Source organism: Callithrix jacchus, chromosome 7 (genome assembly GCF_049354715.1).
Source record: "Callithrix jacchus isolate 240 chromosome 7, calJac240_pri, whole genome shotgun sequence".
Taxonomy (NCBI): Eukaryota; Metazoa; Chordata; class Mammalia; order Primates; family Cebidae; genus Callithrix; species Callithrix jacchus.
The window spans coordinates 45,773,918-45,791,010 of NC_133508.1; the positions used below are offsets into that span (position 1 = coordinate 45,773,918).

At 45.3% G+C, this 17,093-nt stretch overlaps 1 non-coding gene and 2 pseudogenes across 1 annotated transcript; all 3 read left to right on the forward strand.

Annotated features, from left to right (window-relative positions):
• Window positions 1-4,369: 4,369 nt before the first annotated feature.
• On the forward strand, window positions 4,370-4,861 carry LOC100411427 (small ribosomal subunit protein eS24 pseudogene; annotated as a pseudogene).
• On the forward strand, window positions 4,861-5,873 carry LOC100411793 (small ribosomal subunit protein uS5 pseudogene; annotated as a pseudogene).
• Window positions 5,874-13,911: 8,038 nt separating this feature from the next.
• Window positions 13,912-14,018, forward strand: LOC118143335 (U6 spliceosomal RNA). The gene has a single exon (XR_004727562.1). It is a non-coding gene; the product is annotated as a U6 spliceosomal RNA (small nuclear RNA).
• The last annotated feature ends 3,075 nt before the right edge of the window (window positions 14,019-17,093 follow it).

The following is a 17,093-nucleotide window of genomic DNA, read 5'->3' on the forward strand; positions in this document are numbered from 1 at the left end:
TGTGATGGAAACTGAAAAATCCTCCTTCATAATAAGAGCCAAATAAGAGCTTGAATTGCCCAATCTCGATTTTTTACTGAAGTATTGCTAGAGTTCATTCAGGAATTTCATTTTGTAACTGAAAAGTGTTGGATATACTGCATGGGATCTGTGTATACTGAAAAAGCAGCTTTATGAATTGTATAAAATTCTATCTGAGTGCTTTTCACTTCCAAATTATATGAGGTTTCTGCTTCTCCATTTTCTTAGTCCTGGCATATTTGAGAATACGCATTAAGTCATCATGGTACAAAGCACGGGTTTTCTACATTTTCCAGGCCAGTGCTGGATATGCTAAACCATAAATGCAACATGTATTGTTATATCAGTACTTGAGATAAATGATGGTCTGTGTTTCTGCCACCAGACAAGATAACAGAAGTGGAGGGAGCAAATCCCACATTTCCCTTTCAAATGAAAATGCTCCCAAGAAAAATATCAGTGTAGAGTAGAATTGTTTTCTAAGGTGTTATTTGAACTTTAACATCTTAATGTTTTGAGTTAAGCTCAAAAACTGTGTTTTCACTTTCTCTGTAATTAGATACTTGAGTTTGCAAAAGAGGTATTGCAGATAAGTGGGGAAGGGATGTTTATCCATGTAGAAAAAAAAAAGAAGAAAAAGAGTATCCCTACCTCACACCAAATATAAAAATTAGTTCTACATGGATTAATTAAGACAGAGGTTAAAACTTCATCAAATGAAACCTAAACCCAGATGGCTTTACAGGTGATTTCTACCAAACATTCATGGAACTAAGCATTAATCTGATAATATTATAGTATAAATTATAGCCTTTGAATACAATTTTAATATGTCTATGTGTATGTGTGTGTTGTTCTTGGTGGAAAATGTTCCTGAGGAAGCCTTTAAGAAGTTTTTAAATGTCATTCCATATTGGTTTAGAAAAATAAATTATTTTATTACATAAAAATTTTGATAATATAGTCACTGTAATATCTGATAAGATTTGTGCCAGATGCTAGATTTTTTTCTAATTTTTCTTTGAGAATTCCCTTCACCAGAACCTGTATAGTGAAAAAAAAAAAGTTTTTTTTTTTTTTTTGAAGACAGAGTCTCACTCTGTTCCCCAGGCAACCTCTTCTCCTGGGTTCAAGCGATTCTCCTGCCTCATCTTCCCAAGTAGCTGGGACTACAGGCACCCACCACCAAGCCTGGCTAATTTTTTGTATTTTAGTTGAGATATGGTTTCACCATGTTGCCCAGGCTGGTCTGAAATTCCTGAGCTCAGACAATCCGCCCACCTTGGCCTCCAAAAGTGCTAGGATTACTGGTATGAGTCACTGCACCCAGCCTTTTTTTTTTTTTTTGAGCCGGAGTTTTGCTCTTGTTTACCCAGGCTGGAGTGCAGTGGTACCATCTCGGCTCACTACAACCTCCACCGCCCAGATTCGAGCGATTCTCCTGCCTCAGCCTCCAGAGTAGCTGGGACTACAGGTGCATGCCCCCAGGCCTGGCTAATTTTTGTATTTTTTAGTAGAGATGGAGTTTCACCATGTTGGCCAGGCTGGTCCTGAATTCCTGAACTCCACCCGCGTTGGCCTCCCAAAGAGCTGGGATTACATGAGCCACCATGCCTGGCCAAAAAAAAGAGATTTATAAATTACGTATAAATTTTATTTGAGCCATTTTTACTTCCAAATTATATGAGATTTGTGTTTCTACATTTTCTTAGTCTTGGCATATCTGATGATGTGCTTGAAGTCATTCTATAGCTTCTAAGAATCTAAGTTACTTTTTATTATGTTAAGAATGAGTTATTGGGGATACTTCTGTTTGAAAAATCACTGTACCTGGAGTAAATCTATTTCTGGGGTCTCCATTCCCATTCCATTGGTCGACTTCTTTTTCCTTGTGTCGATATCATGCTTTATAAATTGCTACATCTTTTAATGTTTGTTTATCTGGTAGGGAAGGGCCCTCTATCCTATTCTTGTCTAGGAATGACCTGGCTATTCTTCACCTTTTGCTTGTTTATATAAATTTTAAAGATTTTAGAGCCACATTGTCAAGTTCTTTGAAAAATCCCTGTTGAGACATTTATGGAAACTGTACTGATTCTATAAATCAATTTGGAGAGAAAGACATCTTTACAATATGGAGACTTTCTATCCATGAACATATCATGTGTCTCCATTTTTAGGTCTTTTTAAATGTCTTTCATTAATGTTTAACCATTTTTTAGATGGATTTTTGCTGTTGTTGTCCAGGCTGGAATGCAATGGTGCGAACTTGACCCACAGCAACCTCTGCCTCCCAGGTTCAAGCAATTCTCCTGCCTCAACCTCCTGAGTAGCTGGGATTACAGGCACCTGCCACCATGCCTGGCTAATTTTTGTATTTTTAATAGAGACAGAATTTTGCCATGTTGGCCAGGCTGGTCTTGGACTCCTGACCGCAGGTGATGCACCCTCTATGGCCTCTCAAAGTGCTGGGATTACAGGTGTGAGCTGCCATGTCTGATCATGTTTCATAATTGTTACATATGTTCTATTCTTCTTTTGGTGGAGCATTCCTAGGTATCTTCTGATTTTGTTGTTACTATGCATTGTTGCTGATAGGTTACAAGTCAACTGATTTATGTAGAGTAACATTATGGTCAAACATCTTGCTAAACTTCTCTTGTTATTTCTAGCATTCTGTAGGCTTGGGGTTGTCCGTGTGTACAGCCAGGCCATCTGCAAATAAGAATCATTTTGTTTCTTCCTTTGGAATCTTCAAAATTTAAATCTCTTTTTTTTCTTGTTATAAGTTACTGTCTAGAATCCCCAATACATGTAAAATATAAGTGGTGATTGTATGGTCTCCCCAAACCTGCGGCTGCAGTTGCCCGCCCCCAAAAACGTAAGCAAGGGAGTTCCCAAAAAGAGGTGCCCCAAGCTGTCTCAAGATCAGGCTGGTTAAAGTAAGAAAAAAAGCACTAAATGCCAGCCTGGAAAAAAGCATTCATTAGGGGAACTCACATACCAAGCACCTCAAGATGGACAGCAAGAGAAGAGGGCTGCTCTGACTAGGCATCCCGCAGCAAGGGGGCTCAGAATACGGAGTTATATGAAAGTTTAAAGAATTTAAAGAGCTGAGGTCAGTTTTTTTCTAGTAAACCTAGATACCTTCATTGGTGCCTGGGAATGTTCAAAACCCTGATCTGATTCAAGCCTGTTAACCAAAACCTATACAGCTGGCTGGATACTAGTTCGTTCTCACACTGCTATAAAGAAATGCCTGAGACTGGGTAATTTATAAAGAAAAGAGTTTCTTTTGTTTTTTGAGACAGAGTCTTGCTCTGTCGCCAGGTGCCAGGCTGGAGTGCAGTGATGCCATCGGCTCACTGCAACCTCCTCCTCCCAGGTTCAAGCAATTCTCCTGCCTCAGCCTCCCGAGTAGCTGGGACTACAGGCGCATGCCACCACGCCCAGCTAATTTTTGTATTTTTAGTAGAGATGGGGTTTCATCATGTTGGCCAGGCTGGTCTCGATCTCTTGACCTCGTGATCTGCCCGCCTCAGCCTCCCAAAGTGCTGGGATTACAGGCATGAGCCACCGCGCCCGGAAAGAAAAGCGGTGTAATTGGCTCCAGGTTTCACTGGCTGTACAGAAGCATGGCTGGGGAGACCTCGGGAAACTTACAATCGTGGCAGAAGGTGAAGGGGAAGCAGGCACGTCTCACGTGGCCGGAACAGGAGGAAGAGAGAGAAAAGGGAGGTGCCACACACTTTTAAACAACCAGATCTCGTGAGAACTCGTTCACTTTCATGAGAACAGCATCTGCCCCATGAACCAATCAGCTCCCACCAGGCCTTACCTCCAACACTGGGGATTACAATTAGACGTGAGATTTGGATGCGAGCATAGATCCAAACCATCAGAGAGCAGTCAAGGCACTCTGGTTTTCGGTAAGGACACAGAAAAAAAACAGAGAGACCTGAGGGACCCTACAGTGACAGTGACCATCTTTATCCTGTTTCAGCTCATAAGTAAAACACTTTAAACATCTTCTCATTAAGAATAATGTTTACCGGTGGCTCAAGCCTGTAATCCCAGAACTTTGGGAGGCCGAGACAGGTGGATCACGAGGTCGAGAGATCGAGACCCTCGTGGTCAACATGGTGAAACCCCGTCTCTACTAAAAATACAAAAAATTAGCTGGGCATGGTGGTGCGTGCCCGTAGTACCAGCTACTCAGGAGGCTGAGGCAGTGAATTGCCTGAACCCGGGAGGCGGAGGTTGTGGTGAGCCGAGATCGCGCCATTGCACTCCAGCCTGGGTAACAAGAGCGAAACTCCGTCTCAAAAAAAAAAAAAAGAATAATGTGATATAGACCGCCATCATGAACGACACAGTAACTATCCGCACTAGAATGTTCATGACCAACCGACTACTTCAGAGGAAACAAATGGTCATTGATGTCCTTCACCTGGGAAGGCAACAGTGCCTAAGACAGAAATTCAGGAAAAACTAGCCAAAATGTACAAGACCACACTGGATGTCATCTTTGTATTTGGATTCAGAACTCATTTTGGTGGTGGCAAGACAATTGGCTTTGGCATGATTTATGATTCCCTGGATTATGCAAAGAAAAATGAACCCAAACATAGACTTGCAAGACATGGCCTGTATGAGAAGAAGAAGACCTCAAGAAAGCAACGAAAGGAACGCAAGAACAAAATGAAGAAAGTCAGGGGGACTGCAAAGGCCAATGTTGGTGCTGGCAAAAAGCCGAAGGAGTAAAAGGTGCCGCAATGATGTTATCTATGGCCGTTGTGGATTTTTCACGAGAAGCTTATTAATAAACTAAAAACTTTTGTCTTCTCCAATAAAACACCAAATGGCGGATGACGCCGGTGCAGCGGGGGGCCCGGAGGCCCCGGGGGCCCCTGGGGCCCCGGGATGGGGAACCGCGGTGGCTTCCGCGGAGGTTTCGGCAGTGGCATCCGGGGCCGGGGTCGCGGCAGTGGACTGGGCCGGGGCCGAGGCCGCGGAGCTCGCGGAGGCAAAGCCGAGGATAAGGAATGGATGCCTGTCACCAAGTTGGGCCGCCTGGTCAAAGACATGAAGATTAAATCTCTGGAGGAGATCTATCTTTTCTCTCTGCCCATCAAGGAATCTGAAATCATTGACTTTTTCCTGGGGGCCTCTCTCAAGGATGAGGTTTTGAAGATTATGCCCGTGCAGAAGCAGACCCGTGCTGGCCAGCGCACCAGGTTCAAGGCCTTTGTTGCTATTGGGGACTACAATGGTCACGTCGGTCTGGGTGTTAAGTGTTCCAAGGAGGTGGCCACTGCCATCCGTGGGGCCATCATCCTGGCCAAGCTCTCCATTGTCCCCGTGCGCAGAGGCTACTGGGGGAACAAGATCGGCAAGCCCCACACCGTCCCTTGCAAGGTGACAGGCCGCTGTGGTTCTGTGCTGGTGCGTCTCATCCCCGCGCCCAGGGGTACTGGCATCGTCTCAGCACCTGTGCCTAAGAAGCTGCTTATGATGGCTGGTATCGATGACTGCTACACCTCAGCTAGGGGCTGCACTGCCACCTTGGGCAACTTTGCCAAGGCCACCTTTGCTGCCATCTCTAAGACTTACAGCTACCTGACCCCCGATCTCTGGAAGGAGACAGTGTTCACCAAGTCTCCCTATCAGGAATTCACTGACCACCTTGTCAAGACCCACACCAGAGTCTCCGTGCAGAGGACCCAAGCTCCAGCTGTGGCTACAACATAGGGTTTTTATACAAGAAAAATAAAGTGAATTAACATTAAAAAAAAAAAAAAAAAAAAAAAAAAAAAAAAAAACTTTTGTGTGTCAAAAAAAAAAAGAATAATGTTTACTTTGAGTCGATGCAGTTAAATTAAAAAAAAAAATAAAATAATGTTTACTAATTTTTTTTCTTTAGATATCCTTTATCGGTTAAGGAAGTTCCTCTCTAGTCTTCTTTATTTTCTGAGACAAGGTCTCACTCTGTGGCCCAGAGTGGAGTGCAGTGGTATGATCACGACTCACTACAGACTTCACCTTCCCAGGCTCAGATGATCCTCCCACCTCAGCCTCCTGAGTAGCTGGGACTACAGGCATGAACCACTGCACCTGTCCTTATGATCTTTTTAAACACTGTTAGATTTTGTTTGTGAATTATATTAACGTAAGAAAGTATCCCAAAATTTGGTGGCTTGAAACAGGAGCATTTGTTATCTCTTGTCTTCTCAGGAGTCCAGGAGTGGCTGAGCTACGTAGTTCTGCCTCAGGGTCTCTTGTGAAGTTGCAGTCAATGTGTTGGTGAGAGCTGAAGTCATCTGGGGGTTCACTGGAGAAAGACCTGCTTTCAGGCTCCCTGTGTGACAGTCAGCATGCAGGCCTCTCACATACAGCAGCTGGCTTCCTCCAGAGCCAGCAATTGCAGCAAGAGCAAGAGTGCACCCAACCAGAAAGCCACAGTCTCTGTATCATCAGAAGCAAGTCACTCCATGCTCAAGTGGAGAAAAGCTTAGCTCCACCTCCTGAATGCAGAATTGTCAAATAAATGGACAGGCATGGAGGTCATGTCTGTAATCCCAGCACTTTGGGAAGCCAAGGCAGAAGGATCACTTGAGCTCAGGAGTTCAAGATCAGCCTGGGCAATATAGTGAGACTTCTTCTCTACAATTAATTTAAAAATTATCCAGGCATAGTGGTGTATGCCTGTAGTCCCAGCTACTCAGGAGGCTGAGATGGGAGGATCAGCTGAGCCCAAGAGATCGAAGCTGCAGTAAGCCATGATTGCACCACCACACTCTGCCTGGAGACAGAGCCAGACTCTGTCTCAAAAACACAAAGTGGAAGGAAGGAAGGAAGGGAGGGAGAGAGAGAGGGAGGGAGGGAGGGAGAGAGGGAGGAAGCAGAGAGAGGAAAATCAAATAATGTGTGGACATAAAACACCACATTAATATTTTGTTTCAGCCAGGCAAGGTGGCTCACAACTGTAATGCCAGCACTTTTGGAGGTGGAGGCAGGCAGATCACCTGAGGTCAGGAGTTGGAGACCTGCCTGGCCAACATGGCACAACCTCGTTTCCACTAAAAATACAAAAATTAGCCAGGTATGGGGGCAGGTGCCTGTAATCCCAGCTACTCAAGAGGCTGAGGCAGGAGAATGGCTTGAACCTGGGAGGCAGAGGTTGCAGTGAGCTGAGATCATGACACTGCACTCCAGCCTGGGATAAAGAGCAAGTCTCCATCTCAAAAAAAAAAAAAAAAAATTGTTTCATATTTTTGCCTCAATATTCCTGATTGAGATTGGCCTTATTTTTCCCTCTCTTTACTGTCTTTGCCTGGTTTTGGTATCAAGGTTACGCTGGCCTCACAGAATACCTAGGAGAGTATAACCACTTTCTTCTATTCTCTGAAAGAGTTTGTGTAAGACAGAAATGATCCTTGAAAGTTTAGGAGAATTTACCTGGAAAGTCATCCAGGTCTCAGTTTAATTTGACAAAGATTTTTACTTCCGTTTCAATTTCCCCAATCATTTGATGACTATCCATACATTTTCTTTCTTCTTAAGTCAGTTTTGGTAAGTTACATTTTTTTCTAGGGAATTGGTCATTTTGTCTGAGTTTTCAAATGTATTGGCAGAGAGCTGTTCATAGTAGTCTCTTATCGCCGAGTAAGCTTTCATCCTATATAGACTAAGTAATGGAGCTTGTTTCTGAAGCAGGCCCGCAGTAATCCAGGCCAGAAATAATACAGGCATGAATTAGGGCAGTGATGGTAGGATTTGAAGAATGGATTGGATTGAGAAATATATACCGGGACTTGTTGATTTGTTTCATTGTATTTTTTTACTTTTTTTTAACCACTAAATTTACATAACCATGTTGATTTGTTAAATGTGGATGGTGAGAAAGAGGAAAGAGTCAAAAGATACTTATCTGATTTCTGCCTTAGAGAGGAGATGGAAGGAGCTGACTTAATAGGAAGATGTTATGTTTACTGTAAAGGTTGCCATTCATTAAGATGTTCTATGGATCAGGCACTGTGCTACATGCTTTCTGTGTATATACGTATATCTATATATATATGTATGTGTATAAATATGTACATGGCTGGGCGCAGTGCTCATGCCTGTAATCCTAGCGCTTTGGAAGGCCGAGGCAGGCAGATCACCTGAGGTCGGGAGTTTGAGACCAGCCTGACCAACATGGAGAACCCCATCTCTACTAAAACTACAAATTTAGCTGGATGTGGTGGCATATGCCTGTAATCTCAGCTATTAGGGAGGTTGAGGCAGGAGAATCGCTTGAACCGGAGAGGAAGAGGTTGCAGTGAGCTGAGATTCTGCCATTACACTTCAGCCTGGGCAACAAGAGTAAAACTCAATTTCAAAAAAATAACCAAAACATATATATATATATATGTATTATGTGTATATAAGTATATGTGTGTATATATATACACACACACAGCTACTATATACGTGTATGCGTATATATATTCATCTATGTGTGTGTATGTGTGTATATATATATTCTCATTTAATCCTCACAAAAAGCCTGTAAGGTAGGTGTTATTGTCTTCATTTTACAAATGAGGAAATGGATGTCATGGAGGCGCTGGGTTCAATCCAGTGCCATCAAACCCAAAACAGAAACTCGCAGCCAGTTTGGAACATCCTGGGTTTGAGATGGCTCTGAGGATCCACGCACTGGCCCAGCGGATCACTGAAGGTGTGAGGTCTGTGGGGAAAAGCATTTTAGAAAGAAGGAACAGCAAACTCCAATGTCTTAAGCCAGAGAAGAGTTTAGTGGGTTCAAGAAGCAGAAAGAAATCCAGTGACACTAGAGAGAGTGGGTGTGAGGGAGAGGGTGATGGATGAGGTGGGAGAGAATGGCCCGGGGTGGCTGGAGCAGGGCTGCTGACACCACGCTGGGAGGGAAGCTTGGGGGCTCTGTGGCCCTGGGTAGGGAGGACTGTTCCCTGCCAGCTCCGACAGGAGGGTCTGGGATCAGACAGAGCCTTTGATCCCCAGGCTGTCTCTGTCTCCTCCAGGTGGGGGTTATGCAGACCTGACACCTTCAGGGAGGGTGTTGTCCTGATGGGAGCCACCCTGCTTTTTGGTATGGAAGTTAGAAATTATCCTCGTCTCTCTGGGCTCTGGGCAGGTGCCTATCTTTTCAATAGGGAAGGGGTAATTCTCTCCCGGGCAGCGGGAAGTCGGGGAAGTCCTGACCACGTAACCATTTTGTTAAAGACTCTGAAAATCATTCCCATCCACATCATAGGGGCCTCAAGACGGCCTGGGTCGTCAGTGCGGCTTTCCCACACTTTCATGCCCCATACATTTTCTTTCTTTTAGCGACTTGCACATCCTTTTTAGACTATTAAGTTATGGGGAAGGGCCTCCCTACTAAGGCACCCCGTATTTCTTTTTTTTTTTTCCTTTAATTTTTTATAGAGACAGGGGTCTCACTATGTTGGCCAGACTGGACTTGAACTCCTACCCTCATGTGATCTTCCCACCGCAGCCTCCCAAAGTGCTGGGATTACAGGCGTGAGCCACCACTCCTGCCAGCGCCGGTTTTTTTCCTTTAATGGATGGTACGTTAACCTTTAGGGATAATAGACCCGGGCCACTGGCGGCGTGGTTGCAGGTAAGTCGCTGACCCTCTTTAAGCCATCCCCTTCCCATCCCTGATGAAGAGGCCCGAGTTGGAGAATCCGGGCCCAGCGTTCCCTCCACGCCCAGAGACTTCCCTTTGATCTCGAGGGAGGCCCGCGCGCTGGTGGTGTCTACTGCCCTCTCGTGGTAGAGCGTTTTGTGTTCTACAGTTTACTACCTGACTTTCCTCCCTCCCATTTTTTTTCTTTTCTTTTCTTTTTTTTTTTTTTTGAGACAGTCTCTCTTTGTCGTCCAGGCTGGAGTGCAATGGCGCGATATCATCCACTTCCCGGGTTCCAGCGATTTGCCTGCCCCAACCTCTGGAGTAGGTGGGATTACAGGTTCCCACCATGAGCCCTGGCTAATTTTTGTATCTTTGGTAGGAACGGGGTTTCGCCATGTTGGCCATGCTGGTTCCGAACTCCTGGACTCAAGTAATCCTCCCACGTGGGCCTCCCAAAGTGCTGGATTACACGCATGAGTCACCATGCCCGACCTATTGTCTGATTTTTAAATTTCTAAGGAAATCCAAAAGATTGGGGGCTGCAGAAGTAGTGACACAGGAGTGTCACATACCTACATTTAAGTGACAGGCTTAGCAATAGCAAGAGAAGGGAGGGAGGAAATGAAGAGCCACAGCTCCTTTAGAATCTGAGAGGTTGCATCTTTCCCATGAAAAGAAACTGATACTTCGTTTTTACTTGACCTATACCCCAAATTTGGATTTCATGTGTTTTAATACCCATCTCATGTACCTTTCACACAAGGGTTAGGTGAAAGAAGTTTGTTGTCCACAATTGCTAAAGTTAGAATTTTAGGGTTTTGTGATTTTAGAAATTTAGACCAGAGGGAAGGAGTTCGAGACCAGCCTGGCCAACATGGTGAAACGCTGACTCTACAAAAAATACAAAAATTAGCCCAGCGTGGTGGCAGGCGCCTGTAGTCCCAGCTACTTGGGAGGCTGAGGCAGGGAAATTGCTTGAACCCAAGAGGTAGAGGTTGCAGTGAGCTGACACTCGGTTTCAAAAGAAAAAGAAAAGGTGGTGGCTGCAACCCAACCTCAAACTGACTGAGTCCAAAGCCCATAAAGTTAACCCTGACGCTGTATGGCCTCAAAATTGTTTAATTATTATCAGATGGAGGAGTTTTCTGTGGATTCTGGCTTGTTGTATACCTTAAATAAATAACAGTAATCCCAGCACTTTGGGAGGCTGAGGCGGGTGGATCACAAGGTCAAGAGATGGAGACCATCCTGGTCAACATGGTGAAACCCCGTCTCTACTAAAAATACACACACACACACAAAAGCTGGGCATGGTGGCAAGCGCCTGTGGTCCCAGCTACTCGGGAGGCTGAGGCAGGAGAATTGCCTGAACCCAGGAGGCGGAGGTTGTGGTAAGCCGAGATCGCGCCATTGCACTCCAGTCTGGGTAACAAGAGCGAAACTCCATCTCAAAATAAAAAAAACAAAAAACAAAAAACTATCATCCAGAGATTTCTTTGGAATGCCGGCACGTGCCGGTCATCTTATCTCAGCTATATGGGTTTGACAGGCTGTCATCTATTTCTCACTGTGGCCAAACTGTTTTATTTCAGTGAAGAAATGTGAACCTGCAAGAGGCAATTCTTCAAGATCGATCCCTAGTGGCTAACTGGGCCTAAATTTAAAATAGAGCCAAGTGGCCATTTGCTAACTAGCAGTCACACAGGTACTCTGAGATTCCCCAAAACCAGCACCTTTTTAACAAGACTTCTGGAGCTCACCTGCCTCCACCAACCAGGGCTCAGCTGTATCAACCAATGAGGACTCAGCCGCATAAACCAATCAAAACTAAGCAAGTTTAGTCCTTCATTTGCATAAACAGACCTGATTGGGAACCCGGGCAGGAACTTTACAACACCCCATTCCCCTTTTTTTGTTGTGTTTTTTGAGACGAAATCTCTCTCTCTGTTGCCTAGGCTGGAGTGCAGTGTCATGATTTCGGCTCACTGTAACCTCCACCTCCTGGATTTGCAAATCTCACTGGAGTAAAGTCTCTTTCCTCCAAACTTATTTTCAGAAAACTTCTCTTCACATTCTATGAGACAGCAGAGACAGAAATTCCATCCCAGTCTCCAAAGTTCTAAACAGAAGCTGGGTAGAGACACAAAAGTAATAATGTGCTGGCCAGGCGCAGTGGTTCTCGCCTCTAATCCCAGCACTTTGGGAGGCCGAGGCGGACGCATCACCTGAGGTTGGCAGTTCAAGACCAGCCTGGGCAACATAGCAAGACCCCATCTCTACTAAAAATAAAAATTAAAAAATAGCTGGGTGTGGTGGCACAAGCTTGTAACCCCTGCTACTTCAGAGGAGAGGAAATCACTTGAACCTAGGAGGTGGAAGCTGCAGTGAGCTGAGATTCTGCCACTGCACTCCAGCCTGGGTAATTGAGAGACTCTGTCTCAAAAAAAAAAAAAAAGTATAAGTGGTTGATCTTATAAACTAGTAGATGACAAAAATGAAAGAGTGTGAATGGAAGCAGAGCTCTGACTGTCCATGGGTGTCAGTAAATCAGGTTGTGCCAGGTACAATGGCTCACACCTGCAATCCCAGTGCTTTGGGAGGCTGAGGCAAGAGGATTTCTGAAGACAAGGAGTTTGAGACCAGCCTGGGCATTATAGCAAGACCTTGTCTTTACAAAAAAATGTTTTTAATTTGAGGGGCATGATAGTCCATGCCTGTAATCCTAACTACTCAGGAGGCTGAAGTAAGAGCCCAGGAGTTCAAGGCTGCAGTGAGTGATGATCACACCACTGCACTCCAGCCTGAGCAACAGAGCCAAACCATGTCTCAAAAAAAAAAAAAGCAACCACGATAAAATGTAAATAACTAACAGACAATGAGTTCCTCAGCATGACGTCAGGGATTTTTTATTTTTTAGACTCCTTTAGGCCCCTACTTCAACAACTCTAAACTCAGAGTAGGGGGAAAAGAAATACATGATTATTGTTCCTTCCAGAATACTTACTTTTGAAGCCTCAACTTCACAGGTAGTTGTTTACTTTTTAAGATTGTGGCTAGCAGGCCAGGCATGGTGGCTCGCACCTGTAATCCCAGCGTTTTGGGAGGCTGAGGTGGGCAAGCAGATCACCTGAGGTCAGGAGTTCAAGCCAGCCTGACCAACATGGTGAAACCCCATCTCTACTAAAAATGCAAAAATTAGCCAAGTGTGGTAATGCATGCACACCTATAATCGAAGCTACTTGGGAGGCTGAGGCAGGAGACTTACTGGAACCCAGAAGGCGGAGGTTGCAGTGAGCTAAGATCCCACCACTGCACTCCAACCTGGGCACAGAGACTCCATCTCAAAAAAAAAAAAAAATTAACTTCCTCCTCAACAAATAACCCCAAGGTGAAAAATAATACTTATTGTGAAGCAGCTACATTGCCTGGGGTAGATACCCAAGGTTTGTCATCTCATGCCAAGAAAATTTAGAACATGGACACACACGTGTTTAGGAATGGAGGCTTAATAGGCAAAAGAAAGAGAAAGGAAAACAGCTCGCTCTCTAGTGAGAGAGACAGGACTTCAGAAAAAGGCTGGAGGGCAGCAGAGTGCGCTGGATTTATAGATGGGCTTGAGAAGGCAGTCTCTGATTTACATAGGGCTCAGAGATTGGTTCCATCAGGTATGAAGTTTACATACTGTGTAGGAAAGGCTGGCTGCCCCACCCTAATCTTATTATGCAAATGAACTTTCTCCTTGGCCAATGCCAAGTACTGTCTGCTCAGTACTGTACAGTACCGTCTGCTCATGTGGCTGGCAGAAAAGGGAAGTTGAACCCCCCATTCTGAACATGTCTAGTCCCAGGTAGTTCTTTCCTTCCGGCATTCACCTGTGCAAGCTCCCAGCTGGCTTGTCTATGTCTGCAGCTCAACTTCACAGACTGCACTTTGTTAGAAAATGATTTGGGCTGCTTTTCATTAAAAAGGAAAACCTTACCAGGGACTTCCGTACACTCACTATCTGCCTGAATAATTTCTTCTTAACTGCTGTAATCAATAGCATGCCCAGTCCGATTACAGTCCCTATCCCTGGTGTGACCAGCGGTCTGTTACCAAAGCTGGAAGAGAATAAGCCACTACCCAGCTTACAGCTCTGAGTGATGGACTGAAAGTTCATCCAACATTTGTCTTCCTACACTGGGTAGTAGCAGAAGCACTTGGTGAAATCTTATTAAAGTAAGTGAAAAGTGCGCACTTCGGCAGCACATATACAAAAATTGGAATGATACAGAGAAGATTAGCATGGCCCCTGCACAAGGATGACAGGCAAATTCGTGAAGCGTTCCATATTTTTTCTCACTCCAGTTAGAATGGTGATCATTAAAAAATCTGGAGACAACAGATGCTGGAGAGGATGTGGAGAAATAGGAACACTTTTACACTGTTGGTGGGAGTGTAAATTAGTTCAACCATTGTGGAAGACAGTATGGCGATTCCTCAAGGGCCTAGAAATAGAAATTCCATTTGACCCAGCAATCCCATTACTGGGTATATATCCAAAGGACTATAAATCGTTCTACTATAAGGACACATGCACATGAATGTACAGTGCAGCACTGTTTACAATAGCAAAGACCTGGAGCCAACCCAAATGCCCATCGATGATAGACTGGATTGGGAAAATGTGGCACATATACACCATGGAATATTATCCAGCAATAAAAAATGATGAGTTCGTGTCCTTTGTAGGGACATGGATGAATCTGGAGAACATCATTCTCAGCAAACTGACACAAGAACAGAAAATGAAACACCGCATATTCTCACTCATAGGCGGGTGATGAACAGTGAGAACACATGGACACAGAGAAGGGAGTACTACACACTGGGGTCTATCAGGGGGAATAGGGGAGCGACAGCGGGCGGGGGGAGCTGGGGAGGGATAGCCTGGGGAGAAATGCCAAATGTGGGTGAAGGGGAGGAAGGCAGCAAAACACACTGCCATGTGTGTACCTATGCAACTATCTTGCATGTTCTGCATATGTACCCCAAAACCTAAAATGCAATAAAAAAAATAAAGTATGTGAAAATAGTTCATGTTGCAGAAATGTTTTCTTGCACACAGACCATCAGTGGGTGGCTCCCAGTTGCCTTCTTGGTCCCGTTTGTCCATTCACTCAACCCGTCGTTACTGGCACTTCACATGGGCTGGGAATGCAGACAAAACTCATGCTTTGAAGCTGACATTCTAATCTGGGAGGCAGACAGTAAACAGGTAAATAAATATACAGTGTCATGTCAGGTGGTGATGAGGGGGTCTGATCACAGTGAATTCTCTCCAAGATGTAAGACACCACAGTCTATATAACCTGGTCATTGCCAGGGTCAAAGGTTCTGTCTGTAGCTCTTGATCTACAGAGATGGGGGCAGGGGTAGGAGGTGGGCATTGAGGGAGGAGAGAGGAGCAAGGGAAGAAGGAGGCACCTTTCAGCTGAAACCTTCTACCCCCTGATGCCTGCAGCAGAGGCTGTTGAGTTTTTGTTTCCTCCCAGAACACTCATTGCTAAAAGCAGCTGTTTGTAGTGGGTTTCTACTGGTGGCCATGTTTCTGTGAACCTGTCAGCCTTGTTGCCAGCCTTGTCTTCAGAAAGATTGAATTGTGTGTTAGAACAGCCTTTATAATAAGTACCTAATTAATGTGCAACAATCTGTGCTTGAGGCCAGGTGCACTGGCTCACACCTATAATCCCAGCACTTTGGGAGGCTGAGGTAGGCAGATCATTTGAGGTCAGGAGTTTGAGACCAGCCTGGCCAACATGGTGAAAGCCCATCTCTACTAAAAATACAAAAATTAGCCAGGTGTGGTGGTACATGCCTGTAGTCCCAGTTACTTGGGAGGCCGAGGCAGGAGAATCGCTTCAACCTGGGAGACAGAGGTTGCAGTGAGCAAAGATCGTGCCACTGCACTCCAGCCTGGGTAACAAAGCAATACTCTGTCTCAGAAAAAAATTTTAAAAACTGTACTCACAATCCTTCTGACACTCTTTCACCAATATCCAACTTCCTCATCCCATGGACCTTCTGACCTTCTGTTACACCATTCTGGAAAGGCCCCTGCACCAGGGTCATCCTGCTCCACCTCTTATGGCCCTTCTGGGAACACAGCGTTCTGGATCTGAAGCCCTCACAAGGAATGAGGAAGCCTCTCCAAGCCTCCACTTGGCCGGTTCTTTATTCCCCCATCCTCCTAGCCCCTCAAGCACCCGACACCAGCAGAGGGTCCAGAGAACCTTCTGGCAGGCCCCCAATCTCCACCACTCATCAAGCCCAGTTGCCTACCAGCATCTGCTCTCAGCTGGCCACATCCTCCTACTAAACTGGAAACTGTGGTCCTGGTCCCTTCTCCTCTGCGCTCTGGCCCCTTCCTCTCTGCCTCGCAGCTACCTGCCTCCTGGACTGTCTCTAACATCTGCACTCAGCCTCGCTCAAGTTTCTCCTGTTAAAAGAGAGCCTTAACTAGTTTGGTAAATTTCACAAATAAAAATATAGGACACCAGTTAAATCTGAGTTTCAGATAAACAACAGTTAGTTCTTAGTAAAAACATGTCCCAAATACTGCATGGAGGATATTTATACTGAGAAAGTATTCCTTGTCTATCTGAAGTTCAAATTTAACTGAGCAACCTGTACTTGAACTGATGACTCTACTCCAAGACCCCATGTTGCACTGCAATGTCGCATTCTCTCACTGGGAGGTATTACTGGTAATTCTTTGTCTCTGCCTCCCAGGTTCAAGCAATTCTGCCTCAGCCTCATGAGTAGCTGGGACTACAGGCCACGTCACCATGCCTGGCTATTTTTTTTTTAATTTTTAGTAGAGACAGGGTTTTGCCGTGTTAGCCAGGATGGTCTCGAACTCCTGACCTCATGATCCACCCACCAAAGTGCCAGGATTACAGGTACGAGCCACCACAGCCAGCCAAATACGAGTTTCTTGATTTAACATATAAAATCTGGCTCTCTGGTCCCTGCTCACTCTGTGGCTTCCTTTCCCTCTCCTCAGTCCCAGCCCCAGCCCTCCTCCCATGTGCCAGGGCACATGGCTCTTTCTGAGAAGTATACTGCCTGGACAGGCATCACCTCCTCTGCATCCCGCCCTCCCTCCCACCCCTTCTAGCAGAGCTCCCTGACACACAGCTGCACCGTTCCCCCTGTGAGCTCCAGGAGGCCAGCTGCTCTCACTCCCCTTTTTACAGTTCCATCCCAGGCACTTAGCTGGTGCTTGGTGGCATTGTGTAGAATGAAGAGTCCTCTTAGAGCAGCCATCTTGTACCCCAATGTGGGTCTTATCAGGTTGGACATGTCATTCCCCTCGAATGGAAGTTCCCAGGTGGGAAGTGAGTGCTTATCCTTCTGCTTGTCCTGATGT